At 48.4% G+C, this 12,875-nt stretch overlaps 1 pseudogene; it reads left to right on the forward strand.

Moving 5' to 3' along the window:
- The first annotated feature begins 12,133 nt into the window (after positions 1-12,133).
- LOC102519823 lies at positions 12,134-12,325 on the forward strand (annotated as a pseudogene).
- The last annotated feature ends 550 nt before the right edge of the window (positions 12,326-12,875 follow it).

The raw sequence follows: 12,875 nt of genomic DNA on the forward strand, positions 1-12,875 counted from the left end.
CTTTCCCCTCGGAATTAGATAACAGGAAAAATAGATAAGAGAAGTGGTTCATTAATTCAGCAAGACTTTTTTTTTTTGGTATGTGTACAAGGGAAAGGAAACACTGCTGGGGAGTGAAGCCCTGGTTGGACATTAAAAAAAAAAAGTCAGTGTTCACAAGTTTCCAGAGATGCTTCTGAAAGGTCACTTGGAAGGACCTGAGATCAACAGGAAAGAAACTTAAGGAGTCACATTTGTGGGAAAAAATGCTGACTTCACAGAGTGTGGCTTCTTCACCCCAAGTCGCTCTCAGACACTGGTCCTGCCCTTTTGACGAGAGGGGAGGCTGCCGTGCAGTATCTGCTAGGGCCCTGCAGTCATCCCCTGAGGGTGGGAATAATAATACCAGCAATACTATTCTTCCTAGTATCTCAGGTTTGCAAAGCACTTGCTCACGTAGTGTTTCCCAGGCTCCTCAGGACAGGAGCAGGGAGGTAGATTAATAAGAGATAATTGAGAAAATTGAGCTCAGAGAGTCCAGTCACACAACAAGGAAGGGGATGGAGCCAATCAGTTGATTCCCAATCCAGTAATAAAGAAATTGATGGCTGTAGACCTGAAACTAACACAACATAGCAAATCAACTCTACTTCAATAAAAAGAAAGAAGTCAATGGAGTTTTAGAGCTGGGAGAGACCCCAGAATACCTGTCTCCTGCCCGAAGCAGGAGTTCCCTGTGAGGTGGTTATCCGTGCGCTGCTTGAATGCTCCTGGTGTTGGGGAGCTCAGCACTTTGCATTGCATGGACACTCAGCTCTACTGCCCACTACACTTCCATGCCCCCCAAATGACCCAGGATTGTGGGGCTGTGCCAGGAACCCCAAAAGAAACAGGAGGCAGCGGGTGTGGCGTGATTTGAGGACCCAAGTGGCCTGGATTGCTCTTGATTGGCCCGCTGCGGGATTCTCTCCTGTCACGCTTGGCATCGTATAGGGTAAGTCTCACCCGCGCAGTCAGTATCTCCCAAAGGCAGTTCTTAATCATCATAAGAGTAAACACAATGCCTTTATATTTGAACATATTTCCCTCTTCCCAGTTTCCAGATTCTTCCAACAGTCTTTGCAAGGAAAGGAAAGAATGCACACATTGTTACTTATTTCCAAAACTAGGCCAGGAACCCAAAACAGAAAAGGTAAATGAATCGCCAGAAATCCGAGAGTAAATGTGTACCAGAAAAGGTACTAGATAGATGAAAGCCTAGGAGAAACGGGAAAATGAGTATTTTTTCCTTCTGAGAATTTTTAGTTATGAATATTTTTGGAAGTGATAAATAAGGTGCCTGTTATGGTTATCTGTCTTTACACTCTTCCCCTGCCAAATAACTTGTAGAAACTATGCCACAGGAAGATTTTAGTGTAAAACTCCCTGTGGTGTCAGATCATTAAAATTCCTAAGGCGTGGGTTGAGTCAGAGAACGAGCGGTACATGCGGAAACCGGGCCACGCCTGCTTTCTCCAGGGGCCTTAGTCCCACCTGAGGACTGCCTGCTCCCTGGTAGCTTCCCTTCATGGAGTTGAAAACATTATTGTGGTAAAAATACATAACGTAAAATTTACCCTCTTTATTTTTAAGCATTCAGTTCAGCGACACAAAGTGTATTCACACTGCTGCACAGCTGTCACCACCATCCAGCTCCAGAACGTCGTCTTCCTGGACTGAAACTCCAACCCCATTAAGTAGCAACTCCCCGTTCTGTCCTCCCTGCAGCCCCGGCGCCCAACGTGCTACTTCCTGTCTCTGTGAACTTGACGATTAGGAGCACCACATAAAAGTGGAATCTGCGGTATTTGTCCCTTTGTGCCTGGCTTATTTCACTTGGCACAGGGTCTTCGTGGCTCCTCCATGGCGTAGCCTTCCTTTTGGCGACTGAGTAGTATTCCATCGCACGTTAACTCACACTTGTGTACCCATCCTCCGTGGGTGGCCATCCTGGCTGCTGCGAGTGACGCTGCTGTGAACTCAGGTGGGCAAACATCTCTTCTTCCTGCTTTCAGCTCTCTCGGGGGTACATCCCCAGATGCAGAAATCCTGGATCACGCAGGCCAGTCTGTGTTTTATTTTTGGAGGAGCTGCCACCCCGTTTTTTCCACCCCTTGGTGGAGTTCTGATCTGAAATGCAGAGAGAAGGTCTCCCTCCCCTGAAGGCACAAAGAGCTGGGGCAGAAACACGCAGGAACTCCAGCTGGGGCTCTCTCCAGGCAGAAGCTCTGAACTTCAGCTCCATCTTCCTGTCTTCGTCTTCTCCACGTGACCACAAGTCAGGGGCCAGCAGTGTCAAGGACAGTATAAGTTGTGGATGGCACATGTTTGTGTGCAGAAATTTAAGAAGGAAAAATGACCATGGGAGCATTCAGGAAACTTCATATATTTTTGTTTCTCTCTGTATTTTTGAACTGTTTTGTGAGGTGGAGGGAAGCCCATTTTTGTCCCCTGTGGTTTCAAACTTTCCAGACGTTCTGCATATTTTGGGGAACCTGAAACTCCATCATCCTGAGGCCTAGCTTGGGGATGAGTTGATCCAGCCCAGGCCAGCTCCAGCCTGTCCTGGGAGGGCTGGGAGCCCTTGGGCGCTCACTGGGCAGGGGTCGGGGGTCGCTGAGAGGAGCCCAGGAACCAGGTGAGGGGAGAGGTAGGGAAGCCATCTGCCAGCTGCTCCTTAGTGGGCTGGCCCCGCAAAGGGCTTTTTCAGGTACACTCCCGTCTTTGTCCTATTCAGTGAGAGGGTAAACCCCAGAGATGATGAAGATGATGTAACTACTGACAAAACCGGCCAGAACTCTCTGAAAACCTCTCAGAGCCCGCCCCAGGGGAGGGCCGGGGAGACTTTCAGAGGAACACCCGCTTCAAGTCTGCCGTCCTGTCTTCAGATACACACACACACACACACACACACACACACAGACACACACACAATTTTTATTAGTTTTTATTATCAAAGTGTTGCATATTCACAGCTAAAATTAAAAGAACTGTGGAAGGTAGAAAGTGAGGGTCTTTCTCACCACCAGCCCCTCCCCCTTCACCCGATAACTCAGAAATTCTGACATGCTGCTGAAGACTGTCCTGTCTCTGGGATTTTCGACATGGAACGTATGACCAAGAGACTGCCTCCAGAAATTGCATGTCTTACTCCTGTGCGAGCAAAATTAATGTGACTCTTTTGGCCTCAGTTTTCAAATCTCTAAAATGGGTGTAATGATAATTCTTATCTCATGGGGTTCCCGTGGAGGTTGGATGAGATGGAAATCAATGTGCTGCCTGGCACATAAGCAAATAAATAAGTGTTATTCATATTATCAGCTGTGGGTGGACAAGGAAACTTGCATTCAGCCCAGTGACCCTATTCTCGCTACCTGTGTCTACCTGTGTCCTGGCGGGAGATCCGTGGACAGCTACCTATTAAGTGTTGGCTGGCTGGCCAGGAACCCTCCAGGCCCAGGAGCTCATGGCTGTGCCCTGCTTGGCAGATGGCTCCCCCATTGTGGTGACATTACTTTTGGACCAGGAGGCCCCCAGGTGACTAACTACTGATCGGGATGGGCACTTTATTTGGGCCTGAGTCTTCAGAAGAGCTCACTGACTGTAGGATTACCTGACATCCCTGCAGCGTGAGCAGAGGTGAGGACAGTATGAAGACAAGAGGCCTCAGGGCCAGGCTCTGATTGACTCTGTGTGTCCACCCTGTGTTTGAACATTTGTAAACAAAGTATAATGACAACAGTTATTGCATACTGTACACATAAATAAATTTTAGTTGGATCAAATGTATAATTAAAAAATTAAAAAAGTAAAACCACAAAAATTGTAGAAAAAAATGTACTGAACCTTTATATACTCTCAGGGTAAGAAAGTCCATATTACACATGACATCAAAGGTAGAAACTATAAAGGAAAGTATTTATAGGTTTAAATACATAAAAATTAAAAACTCTGTGTGGCAGAATATTCCTATGAGACATAGGAAGAAGTTATTTTCAACTTACCTGTCGGAAAAGGGTCAACATTAAAAAGAATTTTTTATTTATTATTGTATTATTTAATTATTTTATTTTGGCAAGGGGGAAATAATTAGGTTTACTTATTTTTAGAGGACATACTGGGGCTTGAACGCAGGACCTCCTCCATGCTAAGCATGTGCTCTACCACTGAGTTACACCCTCCCACCTTGGGTCAACATTTTTAATATAGAGAAAGCTCTTACAAATCAATAAGAGCAAGAAAAAGCTTCAACAGAAAATTAGGTGAAAGATATGAAAGACATTTCACACACAAAAAAATAAAAATTACCAGTTTCCATGTGAAGAAAGTTAAGCTTCGCTAATAATTTATTTACATGCACATTAAAACATGAATGAGATACCATTTTTGCTCATTGGATTAAGAAAGATGAAAGATGGTCAGTGTGGCTGGAGAGCATAGTAAGGTGGGGAGGGGTTGGATCAAGATGAGCCTGGAGAGATAGGCTTGGCAAGGATTCTGGGTTTTATCTCTAGAGAGAGAAAAAAAAAAAAAAGGAACTCTTTGAAGAGTTTGAATCAGAAGAATTACATGATCAGGTAGATATTTTGAAAGGCTCACTTTGGTGAGGTGTAGTGAATATAGAGGATGCAGAAAGAGATCAGTTATATATCTACGTATCTCTTTTTCCTCTGTCTACACATGTATAGATACGTGGATCTATGTATCTGCCTACCTGTGTCATCTACCTGTGTTGGAAAATACCTGGAAGGTGATGCAGTTAATTCTCCACTGGTTGTTTTTGGCGATGACACATCTGGTGATTATTTTGAGCATGTACATTTTGACAAGAATTTACTGGATGCTTTGGGAGAAGTGGGTAGTGTCAAGATTATAATGAATTTTTGGCAGTTTCAAAAATGATTGTTTGTTATTTGTAGCAAGTATTCCTGAGGAAGCTTCCATCTCTGAGTTGGCAAATAAAATTATCAGATAAAATTATCAACTAATGTGGACAGTGGAGAGTATAGCACCAGAAAAAAATCAGGATACCCAGTTAAATCTAAATTTCAGGTAAACAACAAGCATATTTTAGTCCAAGTATGTCCCGTGCAATATCTGGATATACTCAGACTAAAACCTGATTTGTTGTTTATCTGAAATTCAGATTTAACTGGGATACCCTGTGTTTTCATTTGCTAAATGTGGCACCTCTAAATATGGACAATCTGCACCAAGTGTTTTGGGGTCAACGGATGGGGGTGTTTGTGGGTGGGGGTGGCGTGGGATTAGGGGGTCCTTATCCTTGGGGGCACCACATTATGAAAACACCCTGTTTCAAGGTTTGGATTGGCATGTTATGAGCCCCCAGAGTTGAGGATAAGCAAATATTTCATGAAGATGCTGTTTGAACTGGATTCTGAAAGATGGTGGATTTCCCAGGAATATTGTCCACCTGTGTATAATATGCTGGACAGAGTGCTGCCTGCCCCACCTGCTGTCCCCACTGTTCTTGTTTTATGATTTGTTTTTCTCGTCACTCACGCACACTGATTCACTGATGTCTCAGCCCTTTCCTCCCTCAAGCTGGCCTCTGACTCAGCCGGTGGTGATGGCGCTGGTGGCGGTGGTGGTGATGGTGGTGATGGCTGAGTCCACAGGCCAACACACTTGGGTGCTTTGGGGCTGGAAGGGGAAGGAGCCGAGCCAGGAGGAGCCAGGCTGAGTCAGTGTTTTTCTGGGAGTAAAGTCTCCCCTTAAGAAGGTGAATGAACTGTCCTCGCCTGGCCCCACAGTCACATTTTTCCTGGTCTGTGGGTGGGGAGTGCAGCCCACCCCACCCCAACCCCACTGTTTCCCCAGGACAGGTTGTTCCTGGTTGTGGAGTAGTGAGACCTGAGAGGCACCTTTTCAATGGAAAACAAAACAAAACAAAACAAAACAGCAGTACAAACATTTAGGGTCAGGTTTGTATCTCAGAAAGGTCTGGAAAGACACTGCTGGTTTAAAGCTAGTTCCCCGGGGAGAATGATGGCATTAGGAGATTGGGGGGTCAGGGCTGGGGGCTCTTTTACACTTCTGTATATAAAAAAAACTTTTGCAAAGAAAGTGTCACAATTTGTTGAGACCAGTAACAAAGCAATAGCATGACAGAATGAATTTTAAACTAAAACCCACTTCCAAACGCAACTACTTTCATTCATCTGGAAACGCCGCGTCTCCCGGGCCGCACCCCACAGAGGTGCTGCCTTGGATGTGCACCATTTTGTGTTCTGCTGGGTTCCTTAACATTTTATCACAGCTACTTCTCTGTGTTGCTAAAAATTCCAAGTGTCACTCTTCAGGGTAGAAGGGTGGACTTTGAGCTACCAGTGACTTGTGGTGCAAACTTGTCTTCCCTGGGCGACTGACCTGACCAGCTGAGGAAAGGGGGGGGTGTCCCCCTTTTTTTTCCATCTGGAAATGGAGACGCTGGAAGCAGGTTCTCTCTGGGGCCCCTTCCAGGCATCATCCCTCCCCGTCACAAAGCACATCATACATAATGATCATTTGGACATAATTCTTTGTAAATCTTTATTTAATCCACCAGTCTTCCTGTTTTAAGATCACTTGGCGTAATGCAGCTCATTTATCATGACAGATACGTGGTGGTAGATACAATTTTCCCTTTCATAGATGGAGAAACTGAGTCCAGAGGTGTGGGGTGATTTACCACAGCGGCGGTCTCTTATCAGGGCAGCCCTGGGTTTTGGCTTCCCCGGGTTACGGGTGATGGATTACAGAGATCTCCACAGAGCAGACAATACGGGGAGGCTTATGTATGAGTATTAAAAAAATCCATCATCTTCCTGCCACCTCCCTCTTTTTCCTCTTTGGATTCCAAGTCACTATTTCTCCGGGGCATTTCTTTGGGGCATATTCATGAATGGGCCCCTGGGAACACACACACACACACACACAACACACACACACACACACACACACACACACACACACGATAATTTGGTCGCACCTACAAGGCAGATAAAGCTGAAGGGAGCCTGCAAAAGAATCTGGAGATAAAAAGTCTGGTATCTGGGCAGGTAACACCCAATTACAACAGAGCCGTGTTGACTTACACTTTTCCTTATCGGGGGAATCAGGGATTCGTGTAAATCAGAAAAGGAATTGATGGATGCTCCTTCATTGGAGTTTCTAGCCGGAGGACAGGTCTGGTTAAACAAAATATATATACTCCTTATCTACAGTGGCAACTCTCATGCAACTCCCCGCCTCCCTTCTACTCCTCGAGCCTTATAAAGACCAGGGCCTTATCTAGAGCTTGTAAGAGCCTACTGTCTAGCAGGGTCTGTGCTAAAATCACTCTGACAACGCCACAACTCAGGCCCAGCCCAAGCCATTTGGGCAGACAGACGATCTTTCCTTATCTCCGATTGTCTAGGCAATAAATGTCTTTTTCTTCAGATGGGTGTTTAGACTAGCCCGGGGGAGAGCAGCAGGTACCATCTCGCTTGGTGGGAGAAGTCTTTAAGATTTGAGGGACTTAAAAACTGGCCCACTTGCTCCGTGAGGTTCAGGGGCCCCGGTGGGAAAGAACAGACTCAAAGAGAGGGGAAGCTGCTGGGTCACGTGGGCAGCAAACTTGTGCAGAAAAAAGAACACCTGGACCAGTCAGGAGAGATGGGAGCCTGGGCTGGAGCAGGGAGTCCGAGTTTTGGTAATAAAGAAATAGGGATGGGGACTGGCGCAGAGAGGTGACGAGGGTCGAAGGAGGGAGACTGGCTTGAACTAGACGCGAGGAAGTGGCTGAGATTTTGGTGGCCTCTCAAGACCGTTGGTGTCAGAGGGCTGGGGGTGGAGAGTGGACACTGGGGGGTGGAGTCAGAGACCTGGGCGAGGCTCTGCCTCTCACCTGCTGGGAAGCCTCCCCAAGCCCCGCCCCCTCAATCCGGAGCTGGTCCTCGGGGAGCGCGGTGAGGACTGAGCCTGCGCCTGCGCCTGCACGGGCCGGGGGCTGAGCGAACACAGTCCCCTTGAGACTTTCCACCTGTCTAACCGGGATGTGCCTTTCCTCTCGCTCTTGGGTTTTTAGGTGCAAGTAATGATCTGGTCAGAGTGAAGATCCCGGGGGTGGCCCCGTGTCACCCAGGCCAGCATCCAATGAGAACCTGCACGTCCTCCCCAATTCCCTCCCCCCTCCGTCCCCTACCCTCGCCTCCCTTCGCAAGAAGAGTGTCTAATCTCATCCTTCAAACACCCCAACGAAACAGACGCCTCACGTTTCCTGGATAAAGCGCTTCAGAACTGCAGGGCCTGTCCGCCTCTCCTCGCCCCCAATGCAGCCTAAATTTATTCCCCTTTCTTAGTTTTTACTGGCATTTCCCTAATGATTGGTGACGTGGGACACCTTTCCTGTACTTACTGGCCCTTCATGCCTCTTTGGAGAACCATCTTTTCAAGTTCCTTGGCTCGTTTTTAGTGGGGTTGTTTGGTTTTGATGTTGTTGAGTTGCACGAGTTCTTGATGGCAGTCTGGAAATTAACCCCTTGTCAGATGTATGATTTGCAAATATTTTCTGCCATTCTGTAGGACCCCTTTTCACCCTGTTGACTGTGTCCTTGGGTGCATCTAAGTTTGAAATGGTCCAACTGATTTTTCCTTTTGTTGTCTGTGTTTCGGTGTCATCCTGTCTTAGTTTTAACCCATTCTTTTAATTTAATTTTATTTTTTATTAAAGTGTAGTTGATTTACAATGTTAGTTTCGGGAGTACAGCAATTGTTAACCCATTCTTGTTGGTCTATAAGGTAAGCGGGGCTTGGAGCATTGGCCCAGCGTGGAGAGAGGCCTCCTGTGAGATAGCTTTGTGACATTTACTGCAGTGTACATGCTGGGACCAGATGGTGACAACCTTGAAGGCCAGGACTGCCCTCTCTCAGCAGCCATGGGCAAAATTTGAGGCTCCTTCTTGGCCTTTGTTTCTTCTTGGCCTTATTTCAATGGTATGCTGGCATCTTTCTTCACAAGGCCACAATTTTCTAAATTGTGGGACCTCTTGCCTTCCCGGGAGGCACACAGTACGAAGACCACACTTGTGAACAATTTCAGGGTCTTTATGGTGTGGGCTGGACAGAATGTGAGACGTGAGCTGGTCTTGGATAGCCAGGGGCATGGGATTCCCGTGAATCCTGTCCTCTCTGTGGCCCTACACCCCCTGGGGGGGGTGTGTAGAGAGAGATACTGAGAGAGAGAGAGGTTTGTGGCTACTCAGCCCTTTCCCCTTGGGAGGAGGCGAGCCCCTCTGTCCACATCTGGGTCAGAACCCGCCTTTTCCCTGCAGGGCCGACTCTGGTGCAGACTCTCCTAACTTGTTTTCCAAGGTGACCATTTTGTTCTACTTCAGATACCAGCTTGTAATTCATTTTATTTTTATTATGAAAAATTCTATTTTAACTATGAAATTAACTCATACTCTCTGGCTAAATTTTGGAAAACATAAACATATGCAAAGAAGAGAACAGGAGCCCCCAGCCCACCCCCACAGAACATTTGTTCAGACATAGCCTCTCTGGGCTCAGTAGAGGGCGAGGGGCTGGAATGTAGACAGTCAGACAGGGACACAGAGCTACATGTAGGGATGTGTATGTTCATAGTTGATGTCATCCTGTATTTCATTCCCTGGACCTCCAACCCCACCCCCTCCTCTGTCTCAACTTCTTATGTTGCTGAGAAAACAGAAGCCACCTGCATCTGTCTCTGAGCCTGTCTGCCCCTCCTTCCTGCCTGGGCATGACCGTGCTGTCCTGGCTGTCATAGGAGGCCACTCCCTTCTCTCCCCTGGACTGGACCCCATTCCTTCCTGATGCTCAGGGCGTGGCTCCAATAGACCTCCCCTCTCTCCTTTGACTCATGTGTTCTTTCTCTCCTGGGTCACTCCGACCATCCCCAGACGCAGTATGATAACTCTTCTTGAGAAACCAAATTCTCCCTTACTTAATTCCACATTCCCTTGAATGAAGGAAAGACCATCCCCATCCTTGGAGGGATAAGTGGGTGCTCTCAGCCGGAGCAGCAGGTACTTACACTGAGGTCACGGAGGCAGTTCTGGGAGGGGTGCCTGGGGTCAGAGTGTTCAGGGCTTTGATTGTGTCATTCCGTGTGAGAGAGGGAATCACTCCGGGTTTCTGGGGAATGGGGCCATGGGGGCTCCTGGGGTTGCCTGGCTCAGGTTACTCTGGTAGCAGCGAGGAGAAGTCGGGGAGAGCCGTTGGGAGGCCGGTGTCCCAGCCCAGATAGGAGGGGACACTGGCAGTGTGTCTGAATGTCTGTGAAAGGGGGGTTCCCTCACTCTTTATAAGTGGCCTGAAGAGGAAGACGAAAGGCAAGTGGTTTCTACAATGCGGTGGTGGGAAGGTGTATTGGAAGCAAGGCTTCCAGCAGGGACGGAGGTGGTGAGGTTTGTCACCTGGCTCTTTCAGGGTCTCGGCCAGGACAACTGATGGCAGGTGGTCCTCAGTGCCCCCGTGCTTGGAAGGCGGTAAGGAAGATGCTCATGGGGAAGGGCCCTTGGTTTGATTTGCCATCATTCACTAGTAAGATGAGAGAGGCCCCAAGCGTGGAGGGGATTCCTTGGGAAAGCAGGAAAGGGGTTTGGTGAGAGGAGGGCCTTGGCAGTCTGGGATCTGGGGAGGAGAACGGTGGGCGGTGAAGCCACGGGGGGAATGGGGACATCTCTGGGCAGCTCCGAGTAACAGGGCAGCCGGGAGCTGGAAGGTGGGAGACGAGCAGGAGATGCCGAGGGGTCCTGAAGGTGATTCCGCCTGGGGAGGAAGTCTTTTCAGGAGCAGACAGGGCTGGGCTCAGAGAGGAGCCTGTTGAGCCCCACAAGGCCTCCTGGGTTCCTCTTCTTATTCAGGTGAAAGGTGACATTTTCACTTCTGAACTTGGAAAGTGGGACCCTCCCAACCTGTCCCTTGTAAAGGGAGCGCCAACGGCCAATTGGTTATTTATTTCTTTCTAATCCTGTAGTTTTATGGGGCCGTAAACGAGGACAGCAGGGAATTAATGAAAAAGGTGTAGCCAAGACAAACAGCAGAGTCCTTGCCCATGTGGCACTCACAGTCTAAAGGTGTGCGTGATGCAATCCCGGGCCCTGAGCTCCCAGGAGGCCAGGGTGGAGCTGCCTGGCCGGCTGGGCTGCCGGGAGGTGGGTGGGAGTGGCTTTGACCCTCAAGGAGTGACTGACGGAGGGTCTTCCCCAGCGCAGGAGATGGACACTGGCAGGGAGCCGGTGGTGGGGCCTCTGGAGTGAGGCAGCGTGGGGAGGGACCCAGAGCTCATCTTCATTTCGGAGAAATCAAGGGAGGGGTTTGTAGATGAGTGGATGGGGAAGTGGGCAGCAGACTAGAATAAGGTCAGCTGGTGCCGGCTCTACAGCAGGAAGTGACCAAGAACCTCTGGAGCCAGGGGCAGGTGCTGATTCTGGGTGCCTTCCCTGAGGGAGCCACCTGGCGTGGCTGGGGATGTGTTTAATCCTGATGCGATTAGGGGGCCTGTGTGGCTCTCCTTCACGAGTTCATGAACAGTAATCTGGACATCTGGAGACTTTAGCAAGTTCTGGACATGTGCAGGAGTGAGGAGGATGGCTGTCCTCATGACACGGCTTCACTGGATGCGTGGTCCACGGGGAGAGGCCGGCATGGGTTCGTGGGTGGTTATCTAGTGAAATCCCTCAGCAAAGATGGGAGACTCACCAGGAGGCAATGCTTTGTGCAAAGGATTCTTAAAATTCCTAAATTCAACCTTGATGACGTTAAATGATATAAGCCAGTCACCAAAGGACAAATGTATGATTCCTCTTATGTGAGGTTCCCGGAGTAGTCAGATTCATAGAGACAGAAAGGATGATGGTGGCCATGGCCTGGGAATGGGGAGGGGGAGTCCATGTTTAATGGGAACAGAGCTTCCGTTGAAGATGAAGAAGTTCTGGAGATTGGATAGTAGTGATGATTGCACCAAAAAAACATGATCATAGTTAATACCATTGACATCTGCATTTGAAAATAGTCATGATGGAGTGACCTTTCTGACTCATTGGTTGTGGGCTGGGGCTGTGTGAGCGGCTGGTCCTGGGCCGAGATGCTTCAAAGCCTCATTAAGAATGTTTGGATCCCCATGAAGCCCTACTGTACCCAAGTTTACTGGAGATTTGGGTGGGAATGGGGTTGATGGACCATCTTTTATAAAATCAGGAGTGCAGATAAAAGTGCAGATACAAGAAGTAAAGGCTTGAAATCTTCCAGCCCTGTGCCGGCTCATGGTCACCACTAACCAGCTTTACGTGGACGGAACGTCGGTCTGGCTGTGTTGGATGGGAACCTGGGATGTTGTGTTGGCTTGTAGGAGTGCTGCTGCCTCTGCATATATTTAAAAAAATGAGTTATGATGGTACAGATTATGTGTATTTTTTTACAGTTAAAAAATCCATTAAAAAACCCCAAATTTCACTTTGAATGGACTTCCTGCGTAGCAAGCTGGCTCGCACCTTGACTTAGCTTCCTGAGCCAGTAGACGGTGGCTGACTGAGAGCGAGGCACCCTGTCACTATCTGGTCATAATAAATGGACAAACACCGCCCTGACCTCAAGTCAGTCTCCTCTGAGTGGTGGCCAGACCCTCAGAGCTTGCTCACTTCTGGGGGAAAGTGAACGTCCAAACATCCAGCCCTGAGCCGGCAAAGAAGAGGCCCAGGGTCTGAAGCCCCAGCACCCAGCTACCCCTGTCCTCTCCCCCAGCCACAGCAAAGAGGCCGGGAAACAGAAATGGAACGTATTGGTTGGCAGCAGCCAGCTGTTTGGAAGAAGTGTGATTTTTAGAGGCT

The sequence above is a fragment of the Camelus ferus genome, chromosome 31 (genome assembly GCF_009834535.1).
Source record: "Camelus ferus isolate YT-003-E chromosome 31, BCGSAC_Cfer_1.0, whole genome shotgun sequence".
NCBI lineage: Eukaryota > Metazoa > Chordata > Mammalia > Artiodactyla > Camelidae > Camelus > Camelus ferus.